This window comes from Somniosus microcephalus, chromosome 3, assembly GCF_052327205.1.
Source record: "Somniosus microcephalus isolate GS21.2 chromosome 3, FLI_Smic_1.0, whole genome shotgun sequence".
In the NCBI taxonomy this organism is placed as follows: domain Eukaryota; kingdom Metazoa; phylum Chordata; class Chondrichthyes; order Squaliformes; family Somniosidae; genus Somniosus; species Somniosus microcephalus.
In genome coordinates this window covers 351,497,396-351,519,933 of record NC_140989.1, presented here as the reverse complement: position 1 = coordinate 351,519,933, position 22,538 = coordinate 351,497,396, and the positions used below count along the sequence as shown (strand labels likewise).

Here is a 22,538-nt window from a genome sequence, read left to right as displayed (position 1 = left end):
TTGGATTTTCAAAAGGCCTTCGATAAGGTACCACACGGCAGGCGCATGACAAAGGTTAGGGCATGTGGAGTCAGGAGGAAAATAACTGAATGGATAGCAAATACAGAAATTGATGGAAATACTCAGCAGGTCAGGCAGCGTCTGTGGAGAGAGAACCAGAGTTAGCGTTTCAGGTCGATGGCCTATCGTCAGAAATGAATGGATAGCAAATTGGCTAAAAAATAGAAAACAGAGAGTAGGGGTAAAGAGTAGTTAATCAGATTGGAGGAAGGTAGAAAGCGGTGTTCCACAAGGATCAGTGCTGGGACCACTGTTATTCATAATTTACATTTGTGATTTGGACTTAGGAACAAGTAACTCAATATCAACATTTGCAGATAATAATAAACTGGGGGGTATAGCTAACACTGAGGAAGAATGCAACAAAATACAAGAAGACATTAGAAAACCTGCAGACTGGGCAGTTAAGTGGCAAATAAACTTTAACATAGATAAATGTGAGGTGATGCACTTTGGTAGGAAAAATAAAAAAATCACCTACACCTTTGAAAATAAAATACTGAATGGGGTAGAAGAGCAAAGAGGTGTAGTGATACAGGTGAACAAATCATTAAAGGCACATCGCAGGTCAGCAAAGCAATTAAAAATGCTGACAAAGCACTGGGATTTATTTCTAGTGGTATAGAATTCAAAAATAGTGAAGTTATGTTCAACTTGTATAGGACCCTGGTCAGGCCGCACTTAGAGTACTCTACGCAGTTCTGGTCTCCATACTATAAAAAGGACATAGAAGCACTGGAGAAAGTGCAAAAATGATTTACCACGATAATATCAGAACTGAGAGATTACAGCTATCAGGAAAGAGTGAACAAGTTGGGGCTTTTTTCTTTAGAAAAGAGAAGACTTAGCGGTGATCTGTTAGAGGTTTTTAAATTATGAATGGGTTGGACAGGGTAACTGCAGAGAGAATGTTTCCACGTGAGAGAATCCAAAACTAGGGGCCATAATTACAAGATGTTACTAATAAATCCAATAGGGAAATAAGGACAAATGTCTTTACTCAGAGAGTGGCTAGAATGTGGAACTCACTACCACAGGAAGTGGTTGATGCTTTCAAAAGGAAACTAGATGAGTACAGGGAATAGAAAGATATGCTGAAAGGCTAAGATGAGATAGATGGAATGGGAGGAGACTCGTGTGGAATATAAACATCAGCACAGGCCAGTTAGGCCAAATGTCTTGGGGGAAAGTCTGGTGGCACTGACCGCTTCAGCCATCCCCTCCCACTGCCTTTGAATAGTGTGTCTGGAAGGCCTCCTGGCCCCCTGAGGGTAGAGGACCTGTCTCCTCCTATAGACCCCCTGCACACAGGCCTCCAGTGCTGCATCGGAGAACCAAGGTGCCCTTTCACTGCCTTTTTGAGACATTGCTAATTTCCAGCTCCAGTCAGAATGAAGTACCTCACAAAGCACCTCCCCTTTAAGAAGTGCAGACAGCCTTTCACTCAGCCGGTGACCTTTAAATACATAGCAGACGTCCCACGATATTGGGCCCCCTGTTGAGTGCTGAGCCAACCAGCAGCGTGTATAGCACTGGGCTCAGCGCTGCAATCATGTTAATGAGCAGGCAGCATGAATTTCACCTGCTGCCTGCAATACATTCAACGGGCATGGGCAGATCACACATCGCGAAGCTCGCGCCCGCTTTCAGACCTTATCCAATTCAGCCCTGTGTCCAATTATGGGCACCACACTTTAGTAAGGATGTCAAGGTCTTTAGGAAGGATGTGAACGCCTTGGAGGGGATGTAGAGGAGATTTACTAGAATGGTACCAGGGATGAGGGACTTCAGTTATGTGGAAAGTCTAGAAAACTTTTACCTCCCCATTCTTTCCTTCATTGTCAATTGCACACTCTCCTTTCCATTCACACTTCATCCCACCAATCTCTTTCATACTCTGCACCAAACTGTCTGCAATCCTTAACTTTCCCGAATCTTTCGATGCATCCTGGCACTCATTCCAAACTCTCACTTTGCTACCCATCCATTATCACCAACCTCTTTCCCACTCTCCACGTGGAAAAGAGAATCGGGTGTCAATTCACCATCAGCCCGTTTCGCACTATTGGCATTGACCATTTTCACCGCCCCCCCCCAAAGAGGTGGAAGCTGGAGTGGGGGTGGGAGGATGACCAAATGTGGTCTTCAGGTCAAGTGGAGTTAGAAGCCGAGGGAAAATTGGACCTGGAAATGCAGACATAATTCAATCCCCATTTTAAGGGCATACATTCTGTCCTTATTTTTTATATATTTAGAATCTATATAGTTAAATAGCAAAACTTGTGGCAAGTTGGCAAGCAGAGACGTAGCATTGGTTGGAGCACAGGAATCATTCTGCAGTACAAAGCAGCTGGGAGACACAAAACTCAAGTGCTACAGCACCTCTACTTGTGGAAGAGTGTAATTACAGCGTGACAAGTTTACATAGACAGTGTCAATTATAAATGTGGACATAGAAATTTACAATGGGAAAAGTTGATAACAGGAGGTAAGATTTTGTCAACAGGTACCGCGTCCAGACAAATATTACAGATATATATATATATATATATATAGATACACAAAGCATACATCAGGTGTGACCAAATTGTGGATTGTGGGCCACTTGCAAACCTAAGCCCTGGCAATCCAACCCTGAAAGCCCAGGCAACTTTATATATTTTACTCTGCGATTTTCCCTGTTTGAATTTTGCAGCTCTGGAAGTCTTTTTAAAAAAAAGCATTTATTCATTCAAGGCATGTGGGCATCGCTGGCAAAGCTGGATTTATTGCCCATCCCAAGTGGCCTTTGAGAAGGTGGTGCTGAGCGGCCTTCTTGAACCACTGCAGTCCATGTGGTGAAGGTATTCCCACAGTGCTGTTAGGTAAGGAGTTCCAGGATTATGACCCAGCTCCTGTTGTAGGTGGTCACTGCCTGGCACTTGTGCAGCACAAATGCTACTTGCCACTTATCAGCCCAAGCCTAGATGTTGTCCAGGTCTTGCTGCATGCGGGCATGGGCTGCCCGACAAAGGAATCTGAGGAAATGCGAATGGAACTGAACACTGTGCAATCATCAGCGAACATCCCCGCTTCTGACCTAATGATGGAGGGAAGGTCATTGATGAAGCAGCTAAAGATGTTTGGGCCTAGGATACTGCCCTGAGGAACTCCTGCAGCGATGTGCTGGGGCTGAGATAATTGCCCTCCAACAACCACAACCAGTTTCCTTTGTGCTAGGTATGAGTCCAGCCGCTGGAGAGTTTTCCCCCTGATTCCCATTGACTTCAGTTTTACTAGGGCACCTTGATGCCACGCTCGGTCAAATGCTGCCTTGATGTCAAGGGCAGTCACTCTCACCTCACCTCTGGAATTCAGCTCTTTTGTCCATGTTTGGACCAAGACTGTAATGAGGTCTGGCGTAAACCTAACTGAGCATCAGTAAGCAGGTTATTGTTGAGTAAGTGCCGCTTGATAGCACTGTCGATGACACCTTCCATCACTTTGCTGATGATTGAGAGTAGACTGATGGGGTGGTAATTGGCCAGATTGGATTTGTCCTGCTTTTTGTGGACTGGACATAGCTGGGCAGTTTTCCACATTGTCGGATAGATGCCAGTGTTGTAGCTGTACTGGAACAGCTTGGCTAGTTCTGGAACACAAGTCTTCAGCACGACAGCTGGGATGTTGTCGGGACCAATAGCCTTTGCTGTATTCAGTGCACTCAGCCGTTTCTTGATATCACGTGGAGTGAATCGAATTGGCTGAAGACTGGCTTCTGTGATGGCGGGGACATCAGGAGGAGGCCGAGATGAATCAGCCACTCGGCACTTCTGGCTGAAGATGGTTGCAAACGCTTCAGCCTTGTCTTTTGCACTCACGTGCCGGGCGCTGCCATCGTTCAGGATAGGGATGTTCATGGAGCCTCCTCCTCCTGTTATTTGTTTCCCCGCTGGCTCCTTTGAAGAGCAATCCAGTTAGTCCCAATCCCCCGCTCATTCCCCATATCCCTGCAATTTTTTCTCCCTCAAGTATTTATCCAAATCCCTTTTGAAGTCTACTATTAAATCTGTATCCACCACCCTACCAGGCAGTGCATTCCAAACCCTAACCACTCTTTGCGTAAAAAGATTTTCCCTCATGTCACCTCTGGTTCTTTTGCCAATTACCTTAAATCTGTGCCCTCTCATTATTGACCCTTCAGCCATTGGAAACAGTTTCTCTTTATTTACTCTATCTAAACCCTTCATGATTTTAAACACCTCTATCAAATCTCCTCTTAGCCTTCTCTGCTCTAAGGAGAACAACCCTAGCTTCTCCAGTCTATCCACGTAACTATAATCCCTCATCCCTGGAACCAATCTATAAAATCACTGTGGTGCCCAGAATTGGATGCAATTCTCCAGCTGGGGCCGAACTAGTGTTTTATACGGGTTTAGCATAACTTCCTGGCTTTGTACTCTATGGGCAGGGTTTTCATTGGGCCATGGAGGCGGGATTGGAGGCGTGTGGGGGGGTTAAAATCTCGAAATCGGGGGGGCACGAACCCATCCTGCCCCCAACCCGCCTCCATGCCAGTTTCAAAGGAGGCAGATACCCGACCTGTGCTGGGACCCGCCTCCCCGAGGCAGGAAGGGGATTAGTGCCAATTAACTGCCTGTTAACAGGTAGTTAACAGGCAGTTTTTAGCATAATGCCTATTTTGATTGCTGAAGTGTGGGATTCTCGACGGCTCCAAACCACGCCAAGTTAGCGAGGCGGACCGTCGGGATGAAGGGCTTGGAGGGGTTGAGATATCCGGTGTTCAGGTGAGTGATGGGTGCATGAGTGCAGAGGTAAGTGTGTTTGGTGTGTGTAAAGTGTTTAAAGAAGTTTTACTTACATTTACTTACCTTTACAGCCTTCCTTCCTTCAGGTCTCAGGAGTCCCTCATCTCACCGGCACAGAAAGCAGAATGGCCGCAAGCTATCAAAAGTTGCAGCATTCAGCTTTCTGTTCCAGAGAGATCTCTAAATCATCCCGAGAGGAAGGAATTAACTTGGAGTACAGATTGTCAGTGTTTGACAGCTTCAAACAGCTGTGAAACGCTGATATTTCATCTGTCAAAAGCTCTTGACAGATGAAATGTCAATCTGTGACGTCACCTGTTGCCGGGTGGCCCTTAATTGGCCCGCTGGGTTGGCTCAACAAGGTCAATCAAGTGAAAATCGCGTGGGTTGGCCATAACTCGATAGAGGCAGGACTACAACCCCGAAAGTTTTAGTCCCGCCTCCTACACGCCTCCTCAATGAAACTCCAGCCCAGAGCCTCTATTTATAAAGCCCAGGATCCCATACGTTTTATTAACTGCTTTGTTAACCTGTCCTGCCACCTTCAAAGATTTGAACACAAGCACCCCCAGGTCTCTCTGTTCTTGCACCCCCTTTATAATTGTACCATTTTGCTTGTGTTGTCTCTCCTCATTCTTCCTACCAAAATGTATCACCTCTCACTTTTGTGCGTTGAATTTCATCTGCCATGTGTCCGCCCATTCCACCAGCCTGTCTATGTTCTCTTGAAACCTATTACTATCTTCCTCAGTGTTTACTACACTTCCAAGTTTTGTGTCATCTGCAAATTTTGAAGTTGTGCCCTGTACCCCCAAGTCCAAGTCATTAATGTATATAAAAAATAGCAGTGGTCCTTGTACTGAATCTTGGGGAATGCCACTGTATACCTCCCTCCAGTCCGAAAAACAGCCATTCACCACAGCTCTCTGTTTTCTACCCCTTAGTCAGTTTTGTATCCATGCTGCTACTGCCCCTTTTATCCCATGGGCTTCAATTTTGCTAACAAGCCTAATATGTGGGAAACCCATTTAAAACAGAAATGAGGAGGAATTTTTTCTCTTAGAGGGTCGTGAATCTTTGGAATTCGCTTCCCCAAAGAGCTGTGGAGGCTGGGTCATTGACTATATTTAAGGTGGAGATAGACAGATTTTTGAATGGTAAGGGAGTCAAGGGTTATGGGGAGCGGGCAGGGAAGTGGAGTTGAGGCCAAGATCAGATCAGCCATGATCTTATTGAATGGCGGAGCAGGCTCGAGGGGCCAAATGACCTACTCCTGCTCCTACGTCTTATGTTCTTATGTGGTACTTTATCAAATGCCTTTTCAAAGTCCATATACACATCCAACTGCACTACCCTCATCCACCCACTCGGTTACCTCATCAAAAAACTCAATCAAGTTAGTCAAAAACTATTTGCCCTTAACAAATCCATGCTGGCTCTCCTTTATTAGTCCATGCTTGTCCAAGTGGCTGTTAATTAGCTCCAGGATTATTGTTTCTAAAGGCTTCCCCGCCACCGATGTTCAACTGACTGGCCTGTAATTGCCAGGTTTATCCTTCTCCTCTCTTTTGAACAAGGGTGTAACATTTGCAATCCTCCAGTCCTCTGGCACCAGCCCTGTGTCTAAGGAGGATTGGAAGATTGCGGCCAGCACCTTTGCAATTTCTACCCTTAATTCCCTCAGCAACCTAGGATGCATCCCATCCGGACTGGGTGATTTATTCACTTTAAGTACTGCCAGCCTTTCTAGTACCTCCTCTTTATCTATTTTTATCTCATCCAGTATCCCAGCAACCTCCTCATTTGCCATAGCTTTGGCAAAGTCCTCTTCCTTGATAAATACCAACACAATGTGCTCATTTAGTACCTCAGCCATGACTTCTGCCTCCAACAATAGTTCTCCATTTTGGTCCCTAATAGGCCCCGCCGCTCCTCTGACAACTACAATATAACTACAGAAGACCTTTAGATTCCCCTTTATGTTAACCGTTAATTAATTCTCGTACTGTCTCTTTGCCCCTCTTATTTGATTTTTCACTTATCCTCTGTACTTTTTATATTCAGCCTTATTCTCTCTTGCATTTTCAAGCTGACATCTGTCATATGCCCCATTTTTCTTCATCATCCTACTCTCTAACTCCTTCGTCATCCAGGGAGCTCTGGCTTTGGTTGCCCTCCCGCTCCCCTTGTGAAAATGTACCGAGACTGTACCCGGACCATCTCCTCTTTAAAGGCCGTCAGTTGCTCCATTACATTTCTGCCTGCCAGTCTTTAACTCCAATTTGCCCGGGCCAGATCCCTCCTCAATTTGCTGAAATTAGCCCTTTACCAGTTAAGTATTTTTATTCTAGATTGCTCCTTATCCTTTTCCATAACTAATCTTTTTTTAAATTTGTTTATGGACTGTGGGCGTCATTGTCAAGGCCAGTATTTATTGTCCATCCCTAATTGCCCTTGAGAAGGTGGTGGTGAGCTGCCTTCTTGAACCTCTGCAGTCCATGTGGTGAAGGTACTCCCATAGTGCGGTTAGGTACGGAGTTCCAGGATTTTGAAGGAACGGCAATATACTTCTAAGTCAGGATGGTGTGTGACTTGGAGGGGAACTTGGAGGTGGTGGTGTTCCCATGCGCCTGCTGCCCTTGTCCTTCTAGGTGGAAGAGGTCGCAGGTTTGGGAGGTGCTGCCGAAGAAGCCTTGGCGAGTTGCTGCAGTGCATCTTGTAGATGCTACACACTGCAGCCATGGTATGCCGATGGTGGAGGGAGTGAATGTTTAAGGTGGTGGATGGGCTGCCAATCAAGTGGGCTGCTTTGTCCTGGATGGTATCAAGCTTCTTGAGTGTTGTTGGAGCTGCACTCATCCAAGCAAGTGGAGAGTATTTCATCACACTCCTTACTTGTGCCTTGCAGATGGTGGAAAGGCTTTGGGGTGTCAGGGGGTGAGACACTCGCTGCAGAATAACTAGCCTCTGACCTGCTCTTGTGCCACAGTATTTATGTGGCTGGTCCAGTTAAGTTTCTGGTCAATGGTGACCCCCAGGATGTTGATGGTGGGGGATTCGGCGATGGTAATGCTGTTGAATGTCAAGGGGAGGTGGTTAGACTCTCGCTTGTTGGAGATAGTCATTGACGCGCGAATGTTACCTGCCACTTATCAGCCCAAGCCTGAATGTCATCCAGGTCTTGTTGCATGTGGGCATGGACTGCTTCATTATCTGAGGGATTGTGAATGGCCCTGAACACTGCGCAGTCATCAGCGAACATCCCCATTTCTGACCTTATGTTAGAGGGAAGGTCATTGATGAAGCAACTGAAAATGGTTGGGCCTAGGACACTGCCCTGAGGAAATCCTGCAGCGATGCTTTGGGGCTGTGATAATTGACCTTCAACCACCACAAACATCTTCCTTTGTGCTAGGTATGACTCCAGCCAGTGGAGAGTTTTCCCCTCGATTCCCATTGACTTCAGTTTTATTACGGCTCCTTGATGCCACACTCGGTCAAATGCTGCCTTGATGTCAAGGGCAGTCACTCTCACCTCACCTCTGGAATTCAGCTCCTTTGTCAATGTTTGGAGCAAGGCTGTAATGAGGTCAGAAGCTGAGTGGTTTTGGCGGAACCCAAAATGGGCATCAGTGAGCAGGTTATTGATGAGTAAGTTCTGCTTGATAGCACTGTCAATGATACCTTCCATCACTTTGCTGATGATTGAGAGTAGACTGATGGGGCGGTAATTGACCGGGTTGGATTTGTCCTGCTTTTTGTGGACAGGACATACCTGGGCACTTTTCCATTGTCGGGTAGATGCCAGTGTTGTAGCTGTACTGGAACAGCTTGGCTAGAGACGCGGCTAGTTCTGGAGCACAAGTCTTCAGCACGACAGCTGGGATGTTGTCGGGGCCCATAGCCTTTGCTGTATTCAGTGCGCGCTGCCATTTCTTGATAGCATGTGGAGTGAATCGAATTTGCTGAAGGTTGGCTTCTGTGATGGTGGGGACCTTAGGAGGAGGCCGAGATTAATCATCCACTCGGCACTTCTGGCTGAAGATGGTTTCAAACGCTTCAGCCTTGTCTTTTGCACTCACATGCCGGGCTCCACCATCATTGAGGATGGGGATGTTCATGGAGCCTACTCCTCCCGTTAGTTGTTTAATGGTCCACCACCATTGATGACAGGATGTGGCAGGGCTGCAGAGCTTTGATCTGATCCGCTGATTGTGGGATCGCTTAGCCCTGTCTATAGCATGCTGCTTCCGCTTTTTACCATGCATGTGTTGCAGCTTCCCCAGGTTGGCACCTCATTTTTAGGTACGCCTAGTGCTGCTCCTGGCATGCTCTTCTACACTCCTTATTGAACCAGGATTGGTCACCTGGCTTGATGGTAATGGTAGAGTGAGGGATATGCCAGGCCATGAGGTTACAGATTATGATGGAATACAATTGTGCTGATGCCCAGTTTTGAGCTGCTAGATCTGTTCTGAATCTATCCAATTTGCACGGTGGTAGTGCCACACAACATGATGGAGGGTGTCCTCAGCGTGAAGATGGGATTTCATCTCTACAATGACTGTGCGGTGGTCACTGCTACAAATACTGTCATGGACAGATGCATCTGCGACAGGTAGATTGGTGAGGATAAGTGGTGTTCAACATGGAGGAGTACTGATTCATCAGCTGAGGGAGGGCGGTAGGTGATAATCAGCAGGAGGTTTCCTTGCCCATGCTTGACCTGAAGCCATGAGAATTCATGGGGTGTGGAGTCAATGTTGAGGACTCCCAGGGCCACTCCTTCCTGACTGTATACCACTGTGCCGCCACCCCTGGTGGGTCTGTCCTGCCGGTGGGACAGGACATACCCAAGGATGGTGATGGAGGAGTTTGGGACTTTGGCTGAAAGATATGATTCTGTGAGTATGACTATGTCAAGCTGTTGCTTGACAGCTCTCCCAATTTTGGCACAAGTCCCCAGATGTTGGTGAGGACTTTGCAGGGTCAACTGAGCTGGGTGTGCCATTGCCGTGTCTGTAGCCGGTGCCAAAGTTGATGCTGGGTGGTCCATCCGGTTTTATTCTTATTATTGTGTTTCATAGCGGTTTGTTACAGCTGAGTGGCTTGCTAGGCCATTTCAGAGGGCAGTTAAGAGTCAACCACGTTGCTGTGGGTCTGGAGTCACATCTAGGCCAGACCAGGTAAGGAGGGAAGATTTCCTTCCCTAAAGGACATTAGTGAACCAAATGGGTTTTTACGACAATCTGATAGTTTCATGGTTACCATTAATGATACTAGCCTTTTATTCCAGATTTTATTTAATTAACTGAATTTAAATTCCCCAGCTGCCGTGGTGGGATTTGAACTCACGTCTCTGGATCATTAGTCCAGGTGTCTGGATTACTAGTCCAGTAACATTACCACTATGTTACCGTTCCCCTAAACTTTACAATAGTATGATCACTATTCCCGAGATGCTCCCCGACTGTGACATTCTCCACTTGACCCACTTCATTCCCCAGGACTAGATCCAGCCATGCCACCTTCCTCGTTGGGCAGGAGTTGTCCACCACCATTCACGACTGGATGTGATAGGACTGTAGATCTTTGATCTGATCCGTTGGTTGTGAGATCGCTTAGCTCTGTCTATAGCCTGCTGCTTCGTCTGTTTAGCGTGCATGTAGACCTGTGTTGTAGCTTCACAAGGTGCAGAAAGTGCTATTCTTAGTGCTGCTCTCTCATTCATGGATAAACTGTGAATCAGAACATTAATATCTGTTAGTCTCATCAGCAACAACAACTTGTATTTATATAGCACCTTTAATGTAGTAAAACGTCCCAAGGCACTTCACAGGAGTATTATAAGCCAAAATATTTGACACCGAGCCACATAAGGAGGAATTAGAGCAGGTGACCAAAAGCTTGGTCAAAGAGGTCGGTTTTAAGGTGCATCTTAAAGGAGGAAAGAGAGATAGAGAGGCGGAGAGGTTTAGACAGGGAATTTCAGAGCTTAGGGCCGAGGCAACAGAAGGCACGGCCACCAATGGTTGAGCGATTATAATCAGGGATGCTCAAGAGGGCAGAATTAGAGGAGCACAGATATCTCGGTGGGGGGTTGTGGGGCTGAAGGAGATTACAGAGATAGGGAGGGGCGAGGCCTTGGAGGGATTTGAAAACAAGGATGAGAATTTTGAAATCAAGGCGTTGCTTAACAGGGAGCCAATGTAGGTCAGCGAGCACAGGGGTGATGGGTGGACGGGACTTGGTGCGAACTTTAGATATATGCAAAGTAATTGCAACATTGATTAAACTTTTTAGCCTAGATTTTCTGTTTGGCCTATTTTATTGCAGGTGTTAATTTGTTTGTATAAGCAGGTTAATCCTGTCATTAATTAATGCCGTTGGAAAATCTAAGCTTATGGGCTGGATTTTCTCAATGGAGGCGAGTTGGAGGCGGGACTGCTGCTTGTCGTGTCAATGTCCCGCCTCCATCCTCGTCTGACCAACCAGACCTGCGGGCTCAGCAGGCCAATTAGGGAGGAAGTCACTGACAGAACACGTCAACGTCAGACATGCTATCTGTCAAGACTTCTTGGAAGAAATGTCTGCATTTGACAGCTCTGTGAAGCTGTCAAACACTGATAGTCTCTGTAGTTTGATGAGTCCTTGTGTTCAGGACTCATCAAACCTTTCAACTTTGTCGATTTCAGATGGCTGTTGGTTCGCAGGATCCAACAGCCAGTCTCTGAAATCGACAACGAGGATGTCGGGTCTCCCGATCCAGAGAGGATGAAGGTGGTAGGAAGAAAACAAGGTAAGTGAACATTTTTTTTTACACTTATCACTCACCTTACATACTTACCACTCCACACTTGCAGCCATCACTCACCTCTACATCTTACTTCCAGGTGCCTCCGACCACCGCAGACCTCCTTCACGTCTCCTCCAACCCGGCAGGGTTCTCTGAGGTCGGGAAGCCTTCACCTGTGAAGGTAAAATGGCACTAATCCTTTTTTCTGCCTGTTAACAGGCAGTTAACAGGTAGTTAACAGGCAGAAAAAAGGATTAGTGCCATTTTCCAAGCCCCGAGGAGGCAGGCATGGAGGCAGGACTACTTTACCAGCAGTCCTGCCTCCATGCCTGCCTCCTCGGAGCTTGGAAAATCCAGCCCTATATGTGTCCCACACCTATGTGGCCCATGAAGCAATGTATTGTATAAAGATGTTGGCCCAGAAATTCAGGTCCCAACGCGTGAATATGCATGGGGTACTCACGCGTAGGCCCAACGAAAGTGCCGGTTTCGTGCATGCACTGCGCATGCGCGGGAAACCGGCACTTCCGTTCCCCTGAAAGAAGGGGTTGACAGGTAGAACGCGTGTGCCGGAGAGGCAGCGCGTGCGCATCGAACTTACGTTTTTTTTGCAGGTTTCTCCGGGAGGGTAAGTTTCCAGGAGTTACACTTTTAAAAAGCAGGGGCAAGGCCTGCTTATAACAAGGTAAGTGGTGAATTAATTAAAATTAAAACATTTTTTCCACAGGTTTATTATTTTTAAATACTTAAAGAAAGGTAAATTTATTTTTAGCCCCGTTAGAAAATGTAATTAATTTTTTCAAAAATTTAAATTATTGTTTAAAATAGTTATTTCATGTAATTTATAGTTATTTTAAAAATGTGATTTAAAAAAAAAATTATTTGAAGTTTTAGTGATTTTTGGGGCTTATAGGCCTAGAAATTCAGTATCGCCACATTTGGGGCGCTACAGCCGGGCGTTCGCTAAATTTAGTGCCCAGCGCAACTTAGCGCCACCTTCGCCGAAATTGAGTTGCATCGCCCCAAGAGGTTGCTGCTGCGCTAAAGCAGGCGGTGCACGACTATCATAAGGCGCTAAGCCGGCGAGCCGAAGCACTACCACCGAGGGCGGGCGCAGCGCAGGTGTGGCGAGTTATCGATTGCAGGCAGACACGCTGGCACCGGTCTGCTCTTAAAGGGGGAGGGTCGATTTGGTTTGCAGCCACGCCCTGCACACTGGAGGCCTGATTCTAGGCCTGGACAGACCTGCTTCGACAACGCTATGCCCACGACCATGGAGAAGGCTAGGGAGCGAGCGCAGCGCTTCAGTGAGGGTGCCCTGAAGGTTCTGGTTGGCGCAGTGGAGCGCGGGTGACCTATCCTCTTTCCTGACAGTGGCAGGAGGCCGCTGCCCTGCGCATATAGAAAAGCTTGGAGGGAGGTGGCACACAGAGTGACCTCCAGCAGCATGGTCCCCAGGACACCAACGCAATGTAGAAAGAAGTTCAATGACCTCACTCAGGTTGTCAGGGTGAGTACCCTTTCCAGTATCCTCTTCATCCCTGCATGTGCACCTCACTTTATGGCCAAAGGGTCCTGAAAGCCCCAATGCCCAGCCCTCATCCAACTCCTAGGGGCCTTTCATGAAACTCACATGCACATTCACCACTTTACACACTGTAAGGGCTATTCTACCATGGGAGGCAGTGCAGCCAAGATCAGGGCTTCACACTGTACTCAGAGCCCGTCCTTTCTCTTGCAGGGCAAGCTGGCCCACAATATGAGGCAGCAGCGACGGACCGGGGGAGGACGTGCTGAACTTAAAGACCTCAGTGACCTGGAGCAGCGAGTGGAGCGGATCATGGCAGGCCGGCTGATTGGCCCCGTGGCCCCGTCGCCACTGGAGATGCCGACCCCGTTCTGGACAGCAATGGTAAGGTCATCACCTTTTTGCCCTTCTCTTTCCACTTGTGCCTCACACCAGCATCCTTTGCCACTCTCGAACCAATGCAGTGCATAGCAGCACTCATGCCTCCCTCGCTGCCGCCCTGTCCTCACTCTAAAGCAACTCTTGTGCCTCCCTGCTTTCAGATGCTGAATTGCCAGGTGAGGAGGCGGGCCCTCAAGCTGGCACTGTGAGTGAATCGGAAGGCGAGGAGGAGGAAGAGGAAGCCGGACCATCAGTGCCACCCTCAGCCGAGGCAGCCCATGGCCATGATGGGGACACGTCTTCCTTGGAGGGGAGCGGGGGGGGAAGGGTCTGAGGAGGGTGAAGCTCCGGGGCCCAGCGGGCTGCAGCAACGCGGGAGGGGTAGGGAAGCTCAGCGGCCTTCTCCCCGGAGGGTGAGCGCGGCCTCCAGTCCTGCTACAGTGAGCGCAGAGGAGGTGCGGCTCCTTGGTGAAATGGGTGCCCAGGCTGAGCGCAGGCACATTGAGCTCATGGCTGCAGTGGCAAGGATGCCTGACTGCATAGAGTCACTGGCAAGGAGTGTACAGGAATTCGGGGCAGCACAGGCTAGGAGTCAGCAGGACGTCGCTGCATCACATGCCGCTTCCAGCCAAGTGCTTAGTCGTGCCATGCAGTCACTGGCTGGTCTGATGCAGACACAGATCAGGGCCACACGAGCACTAACTGCTGCCACCCTCGCTGGATCGGCCAGGAATCGCCGGGGCCCTCGCCGCGCCGCAGCAGCCCAGCAGTCTGTGCTTCAGCAGGTTGCTGCGCATGCTTCAGTGCTGGCCCGTGCCAGTGCCAGTGTCTCGTCCGACCAGGGAGTGCCTGTGCTCTGTCAGGTTGGCAGCATTCCTGCTGCCAACACTGTCACTCCTCCACTGTAGCTGCCACCACCCGTAGGACAGACTGCTGCCACCCAAGCAGAGTTGGAGCAGTCAGCAGCCGGGCCCTCCAGGCCCAGAGCTGGTCCAGGCCATCCCCCAAGGGCATCTGCCGACTCACTATCTGACCCTCAGCAGCCTTCCCCCAGCCTTGCTGCAGCCACTGGGGTCCCATTGCGAAGGAGCTGCATGGCGGGAAGGGGCCAATCTCGTAAGCGAGGCAGATCACCCTTGCAGGCCGAAAAGTAGGAGGTGTGGCAAGATGTTGTTTTTGTTTTTCTGAAGGCCGAGGATGTTGTTTTTGTTTTTCTGAAGGCCGAGGATGTTGTGTTTGTTTTTTATGAAGGTCAAGGATCATGGTAATTCTTGTTTTACTGTTTTGTTCATTGTCTCCAGGTTGTGAGAGCCAGTTATATGTCTGACTGTTTTTTGGGGGGTTTCTCTGTATTTGTTTGTCATGCAGGAAGGGCCCAGAGTTTGTTAAATAAAAAATTGTCTTTATTCAGATTGTGCATGTTTGCACTTTGAACTATTTGTTGCCTTGACCGCCACAGGGTTTGCGGAGCGGCTCCATTCATGTTCTTTCAATGGCACAAGCCATTCCCTGAGAGGGGGCCTAGAACCGACTTGCAATAAGCCGCCGACGGATGGCCCTTGCACTTTGTGCCTCCCTCCCGTCTTGGTGCTCCTCCTCCTCCTCCTCCTCCTCTGGTGGTGCTCCAATGTCTGCTGGCAGTGGCTGAGTCCTGAGGATAGCCAGGTTGTGCAGCATGCAGCACACTACAACGAAATGGGAGACTCGCTCAGGCGAGTACTGTACGGCTCCCCTGGAATGGTCCAGACAGCAGAACCGTTGCTTCAGCACGCCGATCGTGTGCTCAATGATGTTCCTGGTTGCTTGATGGCTGTCATTGTATCGTTCTTCAGCAGGGCTGGTGGGCGCATGGAGCGGGGTCATCAGCCAGGTGCACAAAGGATAGCCCTTGTCCCCGAGAAGCCAGCCTCCTGGGTGAGCCGGGGCTTCGAAAATGTCTGCCACTGAAGTCTGGCGCAGGATGAAGGCGTCGTGGCTGCTGCCTGGAAAGCGAGCATTGACAGCTAGTATGAGCTGCCTGTGGTCACACGCCAACTGCATGTTCAGCGAATGGTACCCCTTCCGGTTGCGGTAATCCTCGGCATTCTCTAGAGGTGCCCGCAAAGCAACATGCGTGCAGTCAATGGCGCCCTGGACCATGGGGAAGCCCGCTATTCTTGCAAATCCCATGGCACGCTCTTACTGCTTGTCCAGGGTCATGGGGAAGGAAATGTACTGACGTCTCCTTCTGAAGAGGGCATTCGTGACCTGGCGGATGCAGCAATGCACCGCGAACTGGGAGACAGTGGCTATGTCCCCAGTAGCAGATTGGAAGGAGCCGGTGGCATAGAAGTTGAGAGCCACTGTCACCTTCACTGCCACCGACAGAGACGTCCTGCTCCTCAGCTGAGGCTGCAGATCTCTCTGAAGCAGGTGGCAGATCTCAGTGACCACCTCCCTTCTGAATCGAAGCCTCCGAATACACTGCTCCTCAGACATGTTGAGGTAGGAGAAGTGCTGACGGTATACCCTGGGAGGGTAAGGCCTCCTGTGCCAACGCCTGTTGGCCCTTCTCCGTCTGGCCATGATTGGCACTCTCTCTCGGTGTCTCTGAGCCCTTTCAATGCAATGCAGAAACCCAACTTTTCCACCCATTGCAGCCCCCATTATATGTGGCCACTCAAGGCTATGGCACTGAAAAATAAATCCAACTGCAAAGCTCTGGCCTGAAGCCAGAAGTACCTGTGCGAGCGCTGAGTCAAAGCAGAAAGCTCTCTCCCTTTGTCTCTCTCTCTCTCACACAGGAGTGGTCCAAAAATGGATACCACAAAGATACCCCTTTAAATAGCGCCCCCCCCCCAGCCCCACAGCGACTGGGAACCGTTCCACTCAACCAGTCGCTGCGAGCGCCAGGCAGAAAGAAGGGGGGCGCCACTGAAGTTCCGCTTCGGGGTGCACCAAGGGCGTTGCACCATGAAATGACGTCAGGATCTGCTCGCGCAGCTGAGCAGGTGTTGCGGTTTTGCGCCACCGCTAAATCTTCACTCAAGTTCGCGAGAGGCGCAGATCGCGTTGCGCCCGGGCGCTAGCCGCTTCGCGCCCCACTTATCAGCCTCTTAAGGCGCTAGCGGCTGGCGCTACCAACTGAATTTCTAGGCCATAGTATTTATAGGTTTGACAGCTCTTCGTGTCAAACTTATGAATGAAGTATTCCCTGCTACCATTGGCTCTCCATGGCCCACGTGATCCCAGGGGACGCATCGAATTAACTGCGCCCCTGGGATACGCAAGCACTGCGTGCCGGCAGTTGGAGCAAGCCCAGCATCGGAATCCCACGAGGGCCCACAGCTCAACGGCCGGCGCGCTAGGTAAGTGCAGGTCGGAGGCTTGCATCCGCGGGAAGCCTCCGACCCGAATTTCTGGGCCGTTATCTAAACATGGCACAAGGCAATAATAATCTGCACTCTCTTTCTCCATAGCCCTGCAAATATTTCCTTTTAAAGAATATATCCAATTCCCTTTTGAAAATTACTATTGAAAGTGCTCATTGCATCTTACTTTTATGGGAGTTGATTCGCACTGCCCTGCATCTATGTTTACAATAGTGGGACCCCCCCCGCCTTGTGACCTGAACTGGATATCCATGTCGTTCCTTAATCTCTCCAATCTGTGCACCAAGTTACCACCAGATGAAGCAAGGCTTGGTTCAAATCATTAAGCTACTTTATTCCACAGTAAGGTGAACATACAGAGCAATAGTTATGATCAGGTTCACTTTTTTGTAATATAACTGATCCCCACGTGATCACATGAAAACAATGAATGTACTATGCAGCCCGTCTGTACTACCGTACATCATCTTCTTTAACTTAAACAGAATGACCCCCCTGTAGCCTGACTTTTTTCAGCCTGCCTTTCTTAGGACCATTCTTCCCAAAACTGCCACGTCTGTTGCAAAAGATCTTTTCCGTGTCTGACATGTTGCTTTATTTTCTCAATGTTCACAGTCAGAAAGAGGTCAATAACTTTCCGAAATGGATGTGAACTGTTTATCAATTATGAAGACAAGCCACCAAATTGCTTAATATATACAATCTATCCTGAAGCAACAAGACTAGCTCATTGGCATCTAAACTACCTATTGTCTCAGACCCTTTTTTGTTTACTTGTAGCAATACACTTAAGCATTTAAAACAGACTGGGCTCAATTTTAGCCTAGAACGGGTTTTGGGTGTGCGGGGCTGAAATGGTTGCAAAACGCAAACTCACTGGCCTAAAATTCAGACCCTGGCTATTTGAGCTCCCGAGCCTCATTCACATGCTGCTATCCACTTCCCACCAGGAACTGACATGAAGAGGGTGCAGAGCGGCTGCCGGCATGCCCTTGGAAGATTGGACGGCCCTCATCGCCAGCCAACTTCCAGGTAAGTGGCAGAGAGGGGGGTTTTGGGAGGGTCTCGTAGCAAAGAAGGAGGAAGAAGGTGTGATCCTGGGGCAGGGGAGTCATTGACTGTCCTTGTGGGTCTGGAGGAGCACTCATGCTACTCCTGGCCCCATGAAAGAAAGTTCTCGATTTACCGGAAGAGCCTCTTCTGCCTTCACACCAGCTGCAGCCCTGGTGCTACCTAGCGGGAAAGCCGCAGTGGCTTCACCGCTCAGGCCCTGGTTAAAATTGCATCGCGGTCCTATTGACATTGTATAAATTTATGAGGTTCCCGCCTGCTTTGGGCTGGTGCCTCATCTGTCTGGAAATTCCTGTAGGTTAACATCTTAAACAGTCGGAACGAGTCGGGATGCGAGCGGGGAAGTAACGTGCTCATTTTTAATGGCCCGCCTGCCAGGTATCCACCCTGCCGTCGAATTAAAATTGATCCCCACAGTTAAAAGAACTGTTTTTTAAAATCCTTTCTGTGGAGAAATGGTCGAAAGATCCCAAACCGCGATAACACTTTGTTGTCTCGACCCCTGGCTTCCTGCCGTGGTTATTGCCATTGAATTGTTGGGGGCCAAACGCACTCAACTAAATCTGCTCACATCGCACCATTACAGAGTGTACGACCGGATCCAGGGCCTGCTCTGTAAATCAGGTTTTTCTTTGTGGTTCTTGAGAGAGCAGCTCAATTAAAACTCAAGCCTGACTGGACTTGAATCGTCAACCCAATACGAGTTGTATCATTTGCAAGTTAGCACATTGGTATTTTGTTGTGCCTTTCAGGTTATTTGCATAATTTTGATAGCAGTAAAACCAGTATTTTGACTGAACTTTGCACTGACTTTTCAGGCATATTTTTGCTTGAGAAAAATGGAATAAGTGCCCTTTTAAATCAATATTTATGACCTACTAATGAAATTGCGGGAACTTCCTGCTGACAACAACTTGAACTTATATAACACCTTTAACATAAAAAAAAATCATAGAATCATACAGCACAGAAGGAGGCCATTCACCCATCGTGCCCATGCCAGCAGTCCCAAAGAGTTTTACAGGTGGTTATTGGAAATGAACACCGAGCCAAGAAGAGAGAAATTAGGAAATGGGGCAGAAAGCTTGCCTAAAGAGATGTCTTTTGAGAAGATTTTTAAAGATGGAAAGAGAGCTAGGGAGGCAAAAGGGACTAGGGAGAGAGTTCCAATGGTGGCATGAGGTAGGAATTAGTTAAAGGCCAGAATTAGAGAAGCAAGGGTTTCGTGAACCCATAATTAGTGAGAACCGAGGCTCACTGATACCTTCAGGGAAAGAAACCTCTAACTGGTCTAGCCTACAAGGGCCTCCAGTCCCACGCTATCTGGTTGACTCTTAATGCCCTTTGAATGGGCATAGCAAGCCACGCATTGTAAAAAGAGTTGGTCAAAAAGAAGACGCATCATTACTTTCTCAGGGCAACTAGAGGTGGCAAGTAAATGTGGCCTTGCCAGCATTGCCCACGTCCCCAAGAGCAGTAAGTCAGGAACAGAGTCAAAAAAGTGCCACGGACCTGGTTGGATGTCCGAGAGAAGTTGCATTCCTCAAAAAAGGAACAGGAAGGTAAGGCAACAATATTATTGTAAAACAGCAGCACAAACCAAGAGATATAAAGAAAAAACTTAGCTGCAAAAGAAATACTCAAAGCTCACGACATGTACTGTTACATAGTCAGATTCAGTGGTATCAGTCAATCCCATTTGCATCTTACTTTCATGGGACCCACACTGCCCTATAGCTACTTGCATGATAGTGTAACCTGGAAGAGTAACAATAATACTACTACCCTGTGACCAGATCAGATATTCATGTCATTCATGTGTTCTTCATCAATCTCATTGAAAGGGGACTGAGCAAACAGTTGGTGAGATAAAGCTTGATGTGACTCATTAAGCTTTTTATTTTATTGTCTTTGAATACACAAAGCAACAATTATGATCAGATTTACTTAGTTCAATTAGTACAACATGTCCTTGTGTAATAATACAAAAATACTCAATTTACTACACTCCCCCTCATCAATCATCTAGCTTGACTTAAACTCATTTCTAATTACTCCCTGCAATGTGTCCATTTTTTTGCCCTTTGCTGGATATCACTGCTTCACGGTGTTCTTCAACAAACCTGAATTCCTGTAGAACATCCTGTTTTAAAAACCTCACTATGTGCCTGTCTCTACTTTATCTCCTTCACTGTTCACAGCCATCAACAGGGATCTTTAAGGGGGAGAAATTTGGTACTTTAGTGCCTCCAGTTAGTGCCTGGCTAAGGCAGTAGCGCTGCGGTGAGGTGAATCCAGTGATTCACGCCAAATCCGGCCCCCTGTAGCACCACCGCTACGAGTTAGCGCCGGGGACTTCAGCATCAGGCAGATTGTGGCATCAGTGAGCGTGCAACGCTCACTAACCGCCTGATCTGCAAAATTGATTGTCACCCCCTGCCTTAGCACCTCCCCCCGACAGCGACAGGGAGAGAAGGTTTGAACCAGTCGGTAGCCGGCTCCAGGGGTGCCACTCAAAGGGATCATGAGTGATGAGTCGCAGCTCTCAGGTTAGTGCTGTTTCACTGCTTCCTTGTCAGTTTGACATTGTGCAACAGTTTAATTCAGTCATTATAAAGGTTGTTTAGTCTCCAGAGTGTTGTGGCTCCTAAATATTAGTTACATTTATTCTCTCAACATACCAAAGTGCTACACTTGGCTTACATTAATGGGGACGGTACTGGCAGTCGACCTCGCCCTCCAGTATCTACAGCGACGGAGCGCAGGCAACGAGAAAGACTGGAACATGTGGCCAGAGGGGGGAGGCGGAGGGCCATCAGGGCTCTCAACAGGAGGCCTTACCCTCTGAGGGTATTCTGACAGCACTTCTCCTACCTTCAATTAAACGAGGAGCAGTGTATTAGAAGGCCCCGCTTTACCAAGGAGGTGGTCACCGAACTCTGCCACCTCCTGCAACCAGACTTCGAGCCTCAGATCAGGATGACCACGGCTCTCTCAATGGCAGTCAAGGTCACCGTCGCCCTCAATTTCTTCGCCAGTGGATCCTTCCAGTCTGCAACAGGAGGTCACAGAGGCTCTCTACAGTAGGAGAAGGGACCACATTTCCTTCCCCATCACCAGAGAGAAGCAGGACGAGCGTGCATGTCGCTTTGCCAGGGTAGCGGGATTCCCCATGGTGCAGGGCGCCATAGACTGCACCCACATGGCTTTGCGGGCACCGCATAGCAATCCTGACATCTTCTGTAACCGCAAAGGTTACCACTCACTTAATGTGCAGTTGGTGTGCGACCACAGACAGCGAATCCTCAATGTGAATGCCCGCTATCCTGGCAGCAGCCACGATGCCTTCATCCTGCACTAGACTAGTGTGCCAGCACTCTTCAAGCCACCACATCAAACTCGCGGCTGGCTGGTTGGAGACAAGGGCTATCCGCTCTCCATCTGGCTCTTGACAACCCTCCGCAACCCCAACACTCCTGCCCAGCACTCATATAATGAGAGCCATGCTGCTACCAGGAACATCATCGAGCAGACCATCGGGGTGCTCAAGCAACGGTTCCGCTGCCTTAACCGCTCAGGAGGAGCCCTCCAGTACTCGGCTCAGTGGGTGTCCCATTTTGTCGTCGTCTACTGCAAGCTCCACAATTTGGCCATCATGAGGGACCAGCCCTTGCCACCAGGGATTGCGGGACCACCTCAGGAGGAGGAAGAGGGAGAGGAGGAGGACGAGGAGGAGGAACAGGAGTGAGGGAGGAGGCAGCCACTCAATCGGCCTTCTGGAAGGGCGGTCCGTGACTGCCTCATCAGACTGCGGTTCCAATAAATTAAATTTCAGATTCCCATTGCTCACCACATCTCCATCATTCCATTCGTGTCACAGGCCACTTTACAGCGCAAAGCTGAAATGAGACACACCACAAAATAATTCAAACTGAATTAATAAATGTATCAGTTAACACATATTTACAACAACAATATTAACTATTCACCCTTGTGCAATTCCTTAGTGCCTGTCGTTACTGTGCCTTTGCCTACTCTAGTGCTCCTACAAAGTGTTGGCCCACTGAGTGGCTGCAACAGGGCTGGTGGAAGGCTGCTGAGTGTCCGTGCGGGAGACTTCAGATGGCCTTGCAGGACGCCCTCGACCAGCTCTGGGCCTGGAAGGCCCGTCTGTAGACTGCACCACCTCAGCATGGGCGGCAGCAGTCTGGGCTGGCTGGATGACAGGCAGTGACAAGGGCAATGGCAGAGTGCCTGTAGTGGGAGCAGGAATGCTGTCATCCTGAGAGAGGACAGCAGGTTCCTGCTCCACTGGCCCACTGCCACTCCCCCGGGGCAGCACCTCAGCATCCCTAGCAATCTGTTGGAGCACAGATTGCTGGCCTGCTGCAACACCGTGAAAGCCCTAGTCAATGGTGGTAGACCCAGTCACGATGGCAGCAGTCAGAGCTTGCGTGGCATCAAGCTGAGATGGCATGAAAGCAGTCTGAGATTGAATGGCACCAAGCATAGACTGCATTACA

General features: G+C 48.8%; 1 long non-coding RNA gene across 1 annotated transcript; it reads right to left on the bottom strand.

The window, feature by feature from the left end:
- Window positions 1-2,445: 2,445 nt before the first annotated feature.
- LOC147122345 (uncharacterized) lies at window positions 2,446-21,917 on the bottom strand. Its single transcript, XR_015077737.1, has 2 exons — window positions 21,866-21,917; window positions 2,446-10,606 (listed from the first exon to the last, which is right to left on the bottom strand). It is a non-coding gene; the product is annotated as an uncharacterized LOC147122345 (long non-coding RNA).
- Window positions 21,918-22,538: the final 621 nt, after the last annotated feature.